Source organism: Hemicordylus capensis, chromosome 2 (genome assembly GCF_027244095.1).
Source record: "Hemicordylus capensis ecotype Gifberg chromosome 2, rHemCap1.1.pri, whole genome shotgun sequence".
Taxonomy (NCBI): Eukaryota; Metazoa; Chordata; class Lepidosauria; order Squamata; family Cordylidae; genus Hemicordylus; species Hemicordylus capensis.
In genome coordinates, this window is record NC_069658.1 from 167611197 (window position 1) to 167624748 (window position 13552).

Consider the following 13552-nt stretch of genomic DNA (forward strand, 5'->3'; position numbering starts at 1 on the left):
TTAGTGATTGGGGGGCCATGGCAGCAAACAAGAGCCATCTTGTTTATTTGTTATTTCTCTGTGTAAACCGCCCTGAGCCATTTTTGGAAGGGCAGTATAGAAATAGAATAAATAAATAATAAATAAATAATTCTTTTTTCCTGAAGCCAGGTGCTGTCACTGCTCCTGCAAATTGGTGGCAGGAGCAGAGTCCTGTGATTCTAAAGCTGATAATCATAATGAAGGAGACTTTGAAACTGGTCACCTAAAACTCTGTACATCAAAACTATCCATTGAGTTGAGGAATGATGTGTTGACTTTACTTGAAAAGCCTTTACTTGAAAAGCCTTGGCTGATCTTGTTTCTCAGTGCTATTTACAAGTCACCAGGTCTGAACTACTTATTTTATATTATTATTATTTTCTTTTCCAGAACAACAACCACAACAAATATTTATATTCCGCTTTTCAACAAAAGTTTCCAAAGTGGTTTACACAGAGAAATAATAAATAAATAAGATGGATCCCTGTCCCCAAAGGGCTCACAGTCTAAAAAAGAAACATGAGTTAGACACCAGCAACAGTCACTGGAGGTGCTGTGCTGTGGGTGGATAGGGCCAGTTACTCTCCCCCTGCTCAATAAAAAGAATCACCACATTAAAAAGGTGCCTCTTTGCCAAGTTAGCAGGGGACCCCTTTAATGCGTAAATTTGCACTGTAACAGGATTGGCTAATTCCTGTCATTTTGTTGAGTCATGAAGTTGAGTTATTGCATTCAAGAGCACATTTCAGCTACTACCGTATAGCACTGAAGCTGATATGTCACATCAACATCTGCTATCTTCAAACATCTGTTATTATGTTTTATTTATGCATTAAAGGGGTCTCTGAAAAAGATTGTGGATTTTGGAAGATGTGTATCTCATTGCTGTTATACCACATTATTATTTATTTATTTATATTAATGTATTTAATAAAATAAAATAAAATAAAATAAAAATAATGTTTATTGGATATACAAGCTACCTGTAGCCAAACATTGGTGGGACCATAAAATTGAAAAAGTTGTAGAAAATTAAGATGCAAAAATATTATGGGATTTCCAACTAAAAACAGACAAACATCTGCCACACAATATACCAGATATAACTGTAGTCGAGAAGAAAGAAAAACAAGTCAAAATAATAGACATAGCAATACCAGGGGATAGCAGAATAGAAGAAAAAGAAATAGAAAAAATCACAAAATACAAAGATCTACAAACTGAAATTGAAAGGCTGTGGCAGAAAAAGACCGAAATAATCCCAGTGGTAATTGGTGCCCTAGGTGCAGTTCCAAAAGACCTTGAAGAGCACCTCAACACCATAGGGGCCACAGAAATCACCATCAGCCAATTACAAAAAGCAGCTTTACTGGGAACAGCCTATATTCTGCGACGATATCTATAACAATTGACAATAAAATTCAGCCACCCCAGGTCCTTGGGAAGAACTCGATGTCTGGATAAAAGAAACCAGTCAATAACACCTGTCTGACTGTGTAAACAACAACAACAACAACAATAATAATTCAGACTGTTGGGAATGCAGTACTGACCACCTCATGCTACGTGTTCCTTTTATATTTCAAACAGCCTCTCTTCTGACCAGCTTGTTGCACCATGGATTGGTTCTGGACATCTGACTAGTGAAATTAGAACTACATATGGCTGAGGAATCAGATGACCACTTGGCTAGCTTTAGTGCACACTGAATGGCTTCACATGAACTGAGCTGGATTTTAATGGGTCGAATCAGCCAAGAGAACTTTATTTTAAAAATATGAATATTAAAAATATTTATATACTACTTTTCAACCAAAGTTCCCAAAGCAGTTTACATAGATATATGCAAATGGCCTCCTGTCCACAAAGGGCTCACAATCTAAAAAAGAAACATAAGATAGACACCAGCAACAGCCACTGGAGGGATGCTGTGCAAGTTACTCTGCCACTGCTAATTAAAGAGAACTATCATTTTAAAAGGGTTCCTCTCTGCTAGGTTAGCAGGGAATTAACTTTTCCCCATTTCGGTTGAGAACATTACACTGAAACTCCATTGCCCCTGCTAACTGGGCAAAAGAGGCACCTTTTACCCTGGTGATTCTCTTTATTTAGCAGGGGGAGAGTAAATGGCCCTATCCACCCCCAGCACAGTACTTCCAGTGACTGTTGCTGGTGTCTAGCTTGTTTTTAGAATGTGAGCCCTTTGGGGACAGGGATCCATCTTATTTCTTTATTATTTCTCTTTGTAAACCGCCCTGAGCCATTTTTGGAAGGGCAGTATAGAAATTGAATTAATAATAATAATAATAATAATAATAATAATAATAATAATAATAATAATAATAATATATGACCGTGCAGGTAGGTGGAGAATCTATCATCCTTAACATCCATATTTAAGATCTATCTATCTATCTATCTATCTATCTATCTATCTATCTATCTATCTATCTATCAAAAGATTTAATATACTGCCCAATCCACAGACTCAGGGCAGTGTACAAAACAAGAATAGCATCCAAGATAGATAGATATAGATATAGATATAGATATAGATATAGATATAGATATAGATATAGATAGGCAAACGCCTAGCTAAAGAAATGTCTTCAGTAAGGTTTTAAAGGCTGAGGAGGAGGAGTCTCCCTGACTGCAGAGAGGCAGCTATGCCCAACGTCTGAACATGGACAAGGAAGAAGAGGGAGGGGGGCGCGGAACTGTGGGTCCACTGGACCCGCTGTTCCATGTTACATCTGAATGTAGCCCAGAGGTCAAACCAAGCAGACGGAACAAGGAAGCAAGCAGAGGAGAGCTGGTCTTGTGGTAGCAAGCATGACTTGTCCCCATAGCTAAGCAGGGTCTGCCCTGGTTGCATCTGAATGGGAGACTTGATGTGTGAGCACTGCAAGATATTCCCCTCAGGGGATGGAGCTGCTCTGGGAGAGCAGGAGGTTTCAAGTTCCCTCCCTGGCTTCTCCAAGACAGAGCTGAGAGATTCCTGCCTGCAACCTTGGAGAAGCCACTGCCAGTCTGTGAAGACAATACTGAGCTAGATAGACCAATGGTCTGACTCAGTATATGGCAGTTTCCTATGTTCCTATGTTCCAAGCAAGAGCATACCAGAAGCAACAAACCCTGAAATTGAGGCAAGCTCTACTTCAGAAAGGAAGCCTCTTATACAGAGAATAAGCCAAAAACAGAAGGCCTCACAGGGTGGGACTACATGAGACCTGAAGATTTGAAAGCAGAGTCTCAGCTCTGGGACCCCTGACAATGTTACTATGGTTTTAACATTTTATTGCTTTGTGAAGTAAGCAACCCTGAGTATTTTGTGGAGCCATATGGAGGGGCATCAATCTCATTAAACAAATGGTTTCTTGGTAGTTGTTTAATTTAAAGTTCAAGGCATTTCCTTATCTAATTTTTCAATAGCCCATAAAGTAATCCAGTTTGACAGATAATAAGGTCAGTCTCACAACCAAAGTTGGGTGGGCTGGGGGAGGATTGGAGCCTCCTCTGGGCTCCGCCACTCATGTGCCCATACAACCTTGGAGAGGAGAGCTGGTCTTGTGGTAGTAAGCATGACTTGTCCCCATAGCTAAGCAGGGTCTGCCCTGGTTGCATCTGAATGGGAGACTTGATGTGTGAGCCCTGCAAGATATTCCCCTCAGGGGATGAAGCCGCTCTGGAAAGAGCAGAAAGTTTCAAGTTCCCTCCCTGGCTTCTCCAAGAGAGGGCTGAGAGAGATTCCTGCCTGCAACCTTGCAGAAGCCACTGCCAGTCTGTGAAGACAATACTGAGCTAGATAGACCAATGGTCTGACTCAGTATATGGCAGCTTCCTATGTTCCTATGTAACCATGTGCCCATACAACCAGGGCGCGCTCCAGAGCCCAGATAGGAGGGGGGAAACTTGTGCTAGGTCCTCCAGGATCCCACAATGCACTGCGCAAGCAGTGGAGCTGCTTCCCTCAGCATTGCAGCAGCTCAGCTCTGCCTAGCCCCCCTCTCCTCCTTGATAAAAGTGGCCACTGACTGCCTGGAGGCACCAGGCCTCCCAGTGGCTCAGACAACATGGGCTATTTGGATTAACTCTCTCCTACCCAGGTAGCTTGTGTAGTGAGAATGGGCTCATCGTCTATAACATAATCTAGCCTATAACATAATTCAGTTTGACAGAAGGGAAACTACTGAAGCTTAAAACTACATGCAACTTGCCCCTAAGACAGTGAATCTTCTGATGGAGGTAGGGTTAGAACTGAAGCTGAACTCACCACTGGGTGGGTGTCAAATGCAGTAGCTAAGGCTAAACAAACTGAAGATCTTTAAGACGGAATGTCTTGACTTGGGCTATTTCAGGGCAATCTGTGCTTTTTTGAGTGGAAAGGGTAATGTAATGATGCTGAGAGTTAGGCTTGACGACCTGCAAATCTTTTACAACCTTACTATTCCTGGTTTTCATAGTTAAATCATCCCATTAATGTTTTCCCTGTAATTTCCTTCCAAAGAAAAAATCTCAGGATTAGCAGTCAAAATGTGACTGCTTACCTAATAATTCTTCTGAACTACTTTGTAGTTCACTAGAAGGGCTATCTAGTGGAAAACTGATCTGGCCTGCATAAAGCACCAAGCACACATGCTTGATGCAGATGTTCCTGCTGCTGCAGTCTGTGCTAGCAATCCACAAAACGAGGCAGAATTTGATTTGACTGAGTGCCTGGAGTCATAAAAGGAACACTAAAGATAGCAACTGCATTTTGACAGTCAATGCTAAATAAATCTATTTAAAGAGATTAGTACAGCTGAACTTTGAACTATTAAGGGATTAAGTAGGTCACTTCTTTAAAGCCAGGAAAGCATGTATCACTTTAAACAGACTAGAAATGAGTCATATGAAACTCAGGTTTGGCTTCAAAGGCATTAGAAAGAGCTGTTGCTTGATTACCAAATAACAAGGTTTCACATTCTCTTTCCTTTGGAATGCCCAACAAGACCATTTGAAAGGGCAAATTCCAGTCTTCCCACTCAGTTCTACTCATTTACAGTACTTTGCAGTGAGTGTACATGATGGCTAATCCTCAAAAAAAAACTATTCCAAGACTCCTGGAGTTGTGAATAGTGCTTCTGGGAGGATTGGTTTGGGGACACGGATGGTATGTCCCAAAATTCTCTTCAAGGATCGTCCGTTCCTTGAAGAGAACGGTCTCAAGACAGTGGTGCATCAGCTGGTAACCTCCAAGCTTAGCAATTACAATGTGTGCTTCATGAGGCTGCCTCTGTACATAGTTTGGAAACTTAGTTAGTCCAAAATACTGCAGTCCAAAATACTTAGTTAGTCCAAAATAGTTAGTCCAAAATACTGCAGCCAGATTTGTTTCTGGAGTAACCTGGAAAGACCATATTATGCCTTTTCTTAAACAGTTGCACTGGATGCCGATATGTTTCCAGGCAAAATACAAAGTGCTGGTTATTACCTTTGAAGCTCTGAATGGCTTAGGTCTGGGTTACCTCAGAGAGCGCCTTCTTCTATATGATCCCCACTGTACATTAAGGTCATCTGGGGAGGTCCGTCTCTAGTTGCCACCAGTACATCTGGTGGTGACTCGGAACTGGGCCTTCTCTGTAGCTGCTCCTGGGCAGAAATCCACTCCCAGCAGAAATTTGTGGCGTGGGTTGATTGTTGGCCTTCAGGAGAGCCCTTAAAATGTATTTAGTTGGTCCAGCCTTCAAAAGCTTATAAATTGTTCTTAAATGTGTTTTAACTGCTTTTAAATTGCCTTTAACTGTTTTTAAATTTGTTTTTATATTGTTTTAAATTGATTGTTTTAAATGATGGTTAAGTTTTTGTTTTGTTGTAGTGCAGTACAAAAATGCAGTTTTTATTCTGTGAAATTGTTTTTACTCTGTTTTATATTTGTTGTTTTGAATTGTGTACATTGCCTAGAGATATACATAAATTAGTTAATTAAATAGCATCGGTTCATTGCCTTTCATCACTTGATGCAAAAGGCAGTGAGCCACCTGACCCACCTCCTGATGCCAGCCTCACCCTGATGCTTGGGCCCTGCCCCCAACACTGACCCTGTCTCCTTCACCATTGCCATGCTCTTCCTCCTTGCTGAGCGACCTCAGCTTCTGAGTGTGCCACTGCATGAAGTTGTTGGTCAGTGGCAGCAGCAAGGATAGAGCTTCTTGCATACAGTAACGACCTCTCTTCATTGCCCTGCTACACTAAGTCCAACAGCTGGATCACTTTGTTTCTCTCTCTCTCTCTCTCTCTCTCTCTCACACACACACACGCTCTCGCTCTCTCTTTCTCCCATGCCTTCTACCCACAAACCTGTGCACTTTGTCTGTTCCATTTCACAGCATTTTCCAGCAGGCAGTGGGGTAAAATGCACAGGGAGGGTGGCAAGGAGATGGGGCAGCAGCAGGTAGGCGAGGTGACATACACAGGGTAAGGGTGCCCACAGTCACCATTCTGTGGCACAGTCACTGCCTGAGGCTGTTGCCTCATTTTGCCTCATAGGGGAGCCACCCCACAAATGACCACACATGAAAGTGTGCCCACTTGTTTGTTCTTTTGTTTGGAATCTATTTGGAAACAAACTGAACATCAGAAACAGACCTCAGCCTCCTGCTTATATTATTGGTGAGACCTTTGGCTTAACTTGCCTGTTTGGCGTTCTTTGTTTATGTGATTGAACATTGAATGCATTGAACATTGAGATACTGAATGGAATTTGCTATGTGTGTTCTGGACAAAGCTGTATGTTTGTGTTTTTAATACCAGCTTTCTGTACTCACTTTCAAGGGAGCCAGAGAAGACATAAATATTGCAGTACATACTCTGTACTGCGATATTTGTGACAACACAGTATTTGGTTGTCACAAATTTATGACATAATTCTCTATTTGAAATTTAAACAGCACACTAATTTGTAAGAATGGTTGCAAGGTGTAAAATACATTATAATGTGATGTCTTAAGTAAGACCTCTTGAACATTTTGATTTACTAATTATTATTATTATTTGTATTTGTTAGGTGCTTTTCTGGTCCAACAAAGGAGCACACAAAGCAATGTACAAAATCAGAACACAGCCACTAGATAAATCTCATAGTTACAGTATAGTACTATAATTCACTGAATGATCTTGGGTCTTTTCCCCTGCAGTCTATTTTATCTGCTCTTAGAATCAGATAAAAGATTCTTTTGAAAGATTCAAGATCATTTAGAAAAGTTTAGCAATGTAAGCCTTTTGAGTTTTGTTTTTAAAAATTTTATTTATTTATTTATTTATTTTAAAGTCTTTACTTGCCTCCAATTCCCTCTGGCTGGGCTAAACAATCCACTGGGTTGCGGAATTCACAGACAGCCAGACTTGGTGCTGGCACCACCACCCCTTCATGAACTGAGGGCTGAGAAACAATTGCCTCCCAGGCTGGCCACCTCCAACACAACTTTCCATTATGTAGCTTTGTGTCAGATGAGGCAGTTCTCTCAGAATAAATGCCAAAAGTCATCGCAATTTGTTCTGTATTTTCCCATTTGAAGCTCTGCCATGTTACTTTATCCAACACGGCAGATTTTTACCCTGGAAGGAATGGGTCATTCCTGCTGTACTAACTTCAGGCATTTTTGAATCATGTTTCACTTGGTCCTGGCCAAACTACAGACTGGGTAAGTCAGATTTGCCAGCCTCCAATTGCCTCCTGTGGTTTCCATTGTGCATGTCATCTTTAACTTCTCACTTTTATAGCCTTTGATATCGTGTTTCTGGCAGAGGGTGGCAGCTGCATTCCACCAGGGTTGTGTCATTTGCAGAGAAGAATTGAGAGTGCTTCAAGAGGAAAGGTAGAAGGTAAAGAGATATTGTGCTGAATGATCTCTAAACTACATGCCAGGCTTCATCATCCAATGTCTACAAGAACCAAGCACTTTCATTGCTCATGTTTATTGAGAGGGTCTACCAATCTTCTGGGTACCACCTGTTGCAGCTAAGAATGATAGGGAACAGCCTATCCTGACCCAAATATATGCCAATCACTCTGAGTACAGACACCAACCATCACACACTATAAACACTATTTATGACATTTCTTACTCTGAAATCTGACTTCCTCTAAAAGATTACAGCAATTGACATTATGGCAAGACAACACTTCCATCAAGGCAGCTTGGTGTAATTAGTTCATTTTGAAAGAAAACATTTATGAATCTACACATGTCTTCCAATTATATGGGTTTACTAAGTATGGCTTTAAGGACTTTTCCCTAAGACACCACTGAATTCCGCTCCAGTGAAGTTTGACAGAGATTAAAATTATTTTATTGTGCTCTACTCAAACTCTGAAGTGAATAGTGGAACAGCTTCTGCAGTTTACTCTGACTGAGCAAATGGAAGGGTCATAAAAACACTCTCCTCACTCCCCTTGCTCCCTCTGGGTGCAAGGGGGAGTCTAGCATAATATGAGGGGAGGATATGAACACCCCTTCTAGACTGTGCTAGCCATCACTCCTCATTGGCCTGCACCAGTGGATTCGGAGACTTCCATCTTGTGATTCAGGAGTAGGGTTGACAACATTTCATTGCCAAAATGAGGGACACAAGTTCCAGAATGAGGGACTTACGTTTGTTGGGGCTGGGTGGGCAGTGGGGGGGGGAGGCGTGGGGGGAGGTATATGCAGTGGTAATCAAGAGCCTGAGTATCATTGACGTATATGTAATTGAATTATATGCTATTGAATAAATGAGGGACAAATGCTGTCCCTAAGGATCAACATTTCATCCCTGAAATGAGGGACATCCTGAATAATGAGGGACAGTTGGCAACCCTACTCAGGAGTGAGGGTCAGGGCCTCATCCCACCCCTGCAATGCATGCTTCAAACAGGCCATTTTAAGTTTCTGAGATACCTGGGGGCAGCATGTTCATTGAGTCCCTCCACACTTTCTCATTACATCCTCTGTCAATGTAAATTTTTTCCTCAGTTGAGACGTACTGTTGAACAATGTGTGTGTGGCACCCTCCATGCATGTGTAAAGCCCAAGGCACTTGCTCCTCCCTGCAAAGGGGCTCATCTCCAAAGCAGGGGGAGAGAGGCAAGAGCATTTCTCTTTCTCTGCTCTAGAAGCAGGGATGGGATGGCCTCCCCATTAAAGGCAGGAAGGGCTATGCCCCCACTCAGTCATCTTTATTACGGTCATAAACCAACATAAAATACAGGGGGTGATTACACAGTGCAAAGTGTAATGCCTAACAATATGTTAAAGGCCTATAGAAACATTAAAAAGCATTTAAATGCATAAAAGGGCATACAATAGCATAAAAAGGCATACAAGACATAAAGGCATATAAAGCATAAAAGGGACAAAAGGGGATGATAAAAAGCACAAAAAGGCATAATTGCAATAAAGCCTAAGTGATAAACACAGGAAGACTATTTAACTCACTCTCTCTCTCTCTCTCTCTCTCTCTCTCTCTCTCTATATATATATATATATATATATATTACTATACTATATATATAAAGTCTCACAGCATCTAAATATCTAAAAGATATTTAGATGCCGTGATGTGTCTATACCTACAAAGATTAGAATTGTTTGGACAATGGTTTTTCCCATGACACTCTATGCAGGTGAAAGCTGGACTTTGAAGAAGCAATATAGAAAAAGTATTGACACTTTTGAACTTTGCTGCTGGAGAAGACTGTTGAGGATACCATGGATATTTAGGGGGAAAAACAAATCTAAATATCTTTTGTCCTTTCTGCCCTATGGTCTGTGCACTCAGAAAAAAGACTATCTAACAGCTCTATTAAAATATGAAAAATTAGAATGTCTCTTAAAGGTAAAGTGTGCCGCCGAGTCGATGTTGACTCCTGGCAACCACAGAGCCCTGTGGTTTTCTTTGGTAGAATATGGGGGGGGGGGGTTACCATTGCCTCCTCCTGCGCAGTATGAGATGATGCCTTTCAGCATCTTCCTATATCGCTGCTGCCCGATATAGGTGTTTCCTATAGTCTGAGAAACATTCCAGCGGGGATTCGAACTGGCAACCTCTAGCTTGATAGTCAAGTCATTTCCCCACTGCACCATGTTAAATCAACTACCATGAATGAGACATCAGATTATACTTGCTATGTATACAGTTTGCATAATTGTTGAAAATGGAGAGTGAGCCTTGGTTTCTGTAATGCTATAGAAAGAAGATGCAGTAGTTTGGCTTATTCAGTGCAGAGCACCAATCATTCTTTAAACCATTATGACGGTGAATTGATTTAAACTCATGTTTTGAAAAACTGACGAGGTTCAACATCCCACCTTCAATTGTCTGAGTGCTTTCATCCATGGCAGTTAATACTTCGAAACTCAGGAGAATTTGGTATTTCCTCTTGCCGTCTCATAGGTTTTTTCTGGATTTCATCCAGACTCCCCCAGTATGGAATAGAGAGTTCCTCAGATTAGTTTATTCTGGCTTTATTCCAGACACTTCCTCAGTCATTTGTCTTTGCTAAAACTTGCTCTGCTCAGCATCTCAACAGGAGGAGGAATTATTTGCAAAATAAGTGAAGGGAAAATGCCAAGGGAATTACTGATGGCAAATAAAGTAACTGGAAAAACTCTGGGCCAAGATATTCCACAGGTGACTTTTTAAAAGTTAACTTATAAGGCACATCAGATTTGTCTGGTTACAGTTTGGTGAGACTGGGTATAACCATGACTTCAGGCTGCTATAGAGGTGGTGGATCCATTGTCAATTTGGTGGGTTTCTAAAATGCTCTTCATCAACTAGCCTTTCAAAGCTCCCATTGATCTTTGGAATAGGGAGCAGACATGATGGCTCTGAAGTAATGTGTACCAAAGCCTGGGTCAATTCTAGAGATGTGCATGGAACCAGTTGGCCCGGTTTGGTTCAAGTGCAAACTCCACTCGAACCCTACTGGGCCAGTTTGGTCCAGCAACCTGGTAAACCCCCTCAAGTTTGGTTCGGTTTGAGGGGGTTCACAAACATTTAAAGGTCTTAAAATTTATTTATTTATTTTACCTTTCCAGCACTCCATGGGGTTCCTGGAGGTGGCGGGGAGGTCCGTAGGGGTTCTCCCTCCCCCACCGGCCTTCTATATGCACCCCAAGAGCCTGTTCAGCCGGGTCTGCACCGGTTCGGGCGGTCTTTGGTGGGCTTTCAGCCTTCTCCCGGTGGGGCAGCAGCCATGTTCGGGGCTAGGCACCTGAGCGCACCCCCCCCCGTGAACTGTTGGGGGGGTTCAGTCCAGTATTAGACCAAACGGGGGGTTTGGTTCGACCTCGAACAGGTTCAGGGGCGAACCTGTTTGCACATCCCTAGTCAATGCTTCTTCATTCCAGGAAGTTGAAGAGAAATGAAACAGCTGGGACAATTGTTTAAGCTGAGCAACAATGGTGATAAATACAGGAATGATCCTCAGGTTGAGTAGGTCAAGTTGATCATTGAATGTAATTATATAGCACAGACATATATAGCACGGATATGGGGAGGGGTTCGGGGTGTGTGTGTGTGCACTTTCATTTTCTCTTCATCTATTATATTTGCATTTTATTGTATTTTATGATCTGCAGGTATTGTTGTAGTGTATGGTAATTACTGGTCGTAGACTGAAATAAACCATTCATTGAATAGTTTGGTGATGAAGGGACCAAGGAGCAAAAAGAGTTTCCTTAAGACTGGGGTGTTAGAGAGTTCATGATAAATGTCTTTATCTGCCCCAGCAACAGCGGAAGTGCACAGGTAAGGAGAGCACTGCTAATCAATATTGTCTGGAAACACAGACTTAAAGTTCCAAATAAAGTAGTTTATTTAGGAAATCCATCAGGGAGATAGATAAGGCCTACATGCTTGGTTGCTAGCTTCATACAGGAAGGGGGGGGAGGGGAAAAGACAGAAGTCTCTCTCTCTCCAGGTGAGAGAATGAAACTTGAGACTAAAAGTCTAACAAAGGGGAATCAGAGTAGAGGAAGCATAGTCAGAGGGGGAATGCCCTTAGTTGCTGTCTCTACCCTGAGTGATCAATAGGTTGCTGGTGCTAAGAGTCAATCCCATCTGGAGTTGCATCTGCAACATGGTGGACATTTTAGGAGGGTTCCACAGGCTCCAAGTAGCCATATACTAAGGAGCATACAAATAACCTAACAGCCTTTACAGATAAAGCTTCTTCCCTGTATGGCTAATCTACTTTTTTAGCAATATATATTCCTGGTTTCTTCCTTTTTAACTGTATTCTTTGGAATTGCTATCCTTTGTTCACTCACTTATTATGGAGAACCCAGACATTTTTGTTGCCAGATCATTGCATTCTGGTGTTTTCTGTATTATCTTCAAGCCTTTCAAAGTGAGAAGAGGGTCTGCTGCAGTTAGATCAATGGCTTTGCACACTTACTTATATCCCAAGTGAATGTGGGTTGTGCAAAAACTTAAGGTTTTCCTACTGTTTCCTATTGTTCCTTGCACAGCTTCCTGCAGACACCTCGGTCTTCTACATTTAAAAAGTTGTTCTAGTAAGAACTAATCTGCCTACTTCCCTTTAACTTTCTCTACAACTGGACTAAATTTATTTCAAATCAAGGTCCACAAGTTAGATCACTTCACCTGAAATGTTCATGCGTCTGCCATCTTGGATTGGGGTAGATGACATCATTACAAACTGCACCATTGAGGTGTTCCTGTGTGTCACTGACTACAACTGTAACTCATTTGGTTCAAATTGGTTAGACAGTCCACAAGTTAGCAGTAGCATATTTGTAATGCTTTTCCTGGTTGGTCAATTGACGGAGAGCCATGGCTGGCTGGAATTCTCCCCTTTGTTCTCACTCTGAAATGTATTGAGCAGGGAGCAGGAGAAAGCTGCATGTGACCTGCAAACACTACCAAGCAATCATGTTCTCCTGCCATCCTCCCTTGCCCATTATTCTTGCCGCTTTGTAGTCAGTGTACAACACTGCAATACCATCTGCTGGATACTAGGAATGCTCACCAAGCTTCTCTTTAAAGATCGTAGTAAAAGGTTAGAGCTTGCCAATCTTTTATCTTTATCAAACCTTGAAAGGCTTTTAAAACACCATTTCAAATTTGGCCACTGCAAGCCCAATGGTCAGGAAAATATAGCTTGATAACACACCGAAAGTGGAAAGTATTGCAACACCATCACTTATTTTCCATCTCTAGAAGTGTAGACCTTGTCAACAATCGTAATGAGCATCTCTACCCAGAACCCCAGATGATACTGACTGATTAGCCCAGCTGGCACATGTATATATCCATCTAACTTGTGTAACGTTTTCCAGTATTTGCCATGGCTATGTACCTCCTTCCTTTCTGACCACATAAATTCCTGTGATCAGAGTACTGTTTTGAGCAATGGGGTCCCTTTGGGCCCCCGCTTTGCTGGTTAAATAACAGAAAAGAGTTGAGGAAAAGAGAAAAACTCGAGGAAGTTGAGGAGGGATTTCTGACTGCAGAGCAACCAGGAGCATTCCCAGGCAGCAATTTT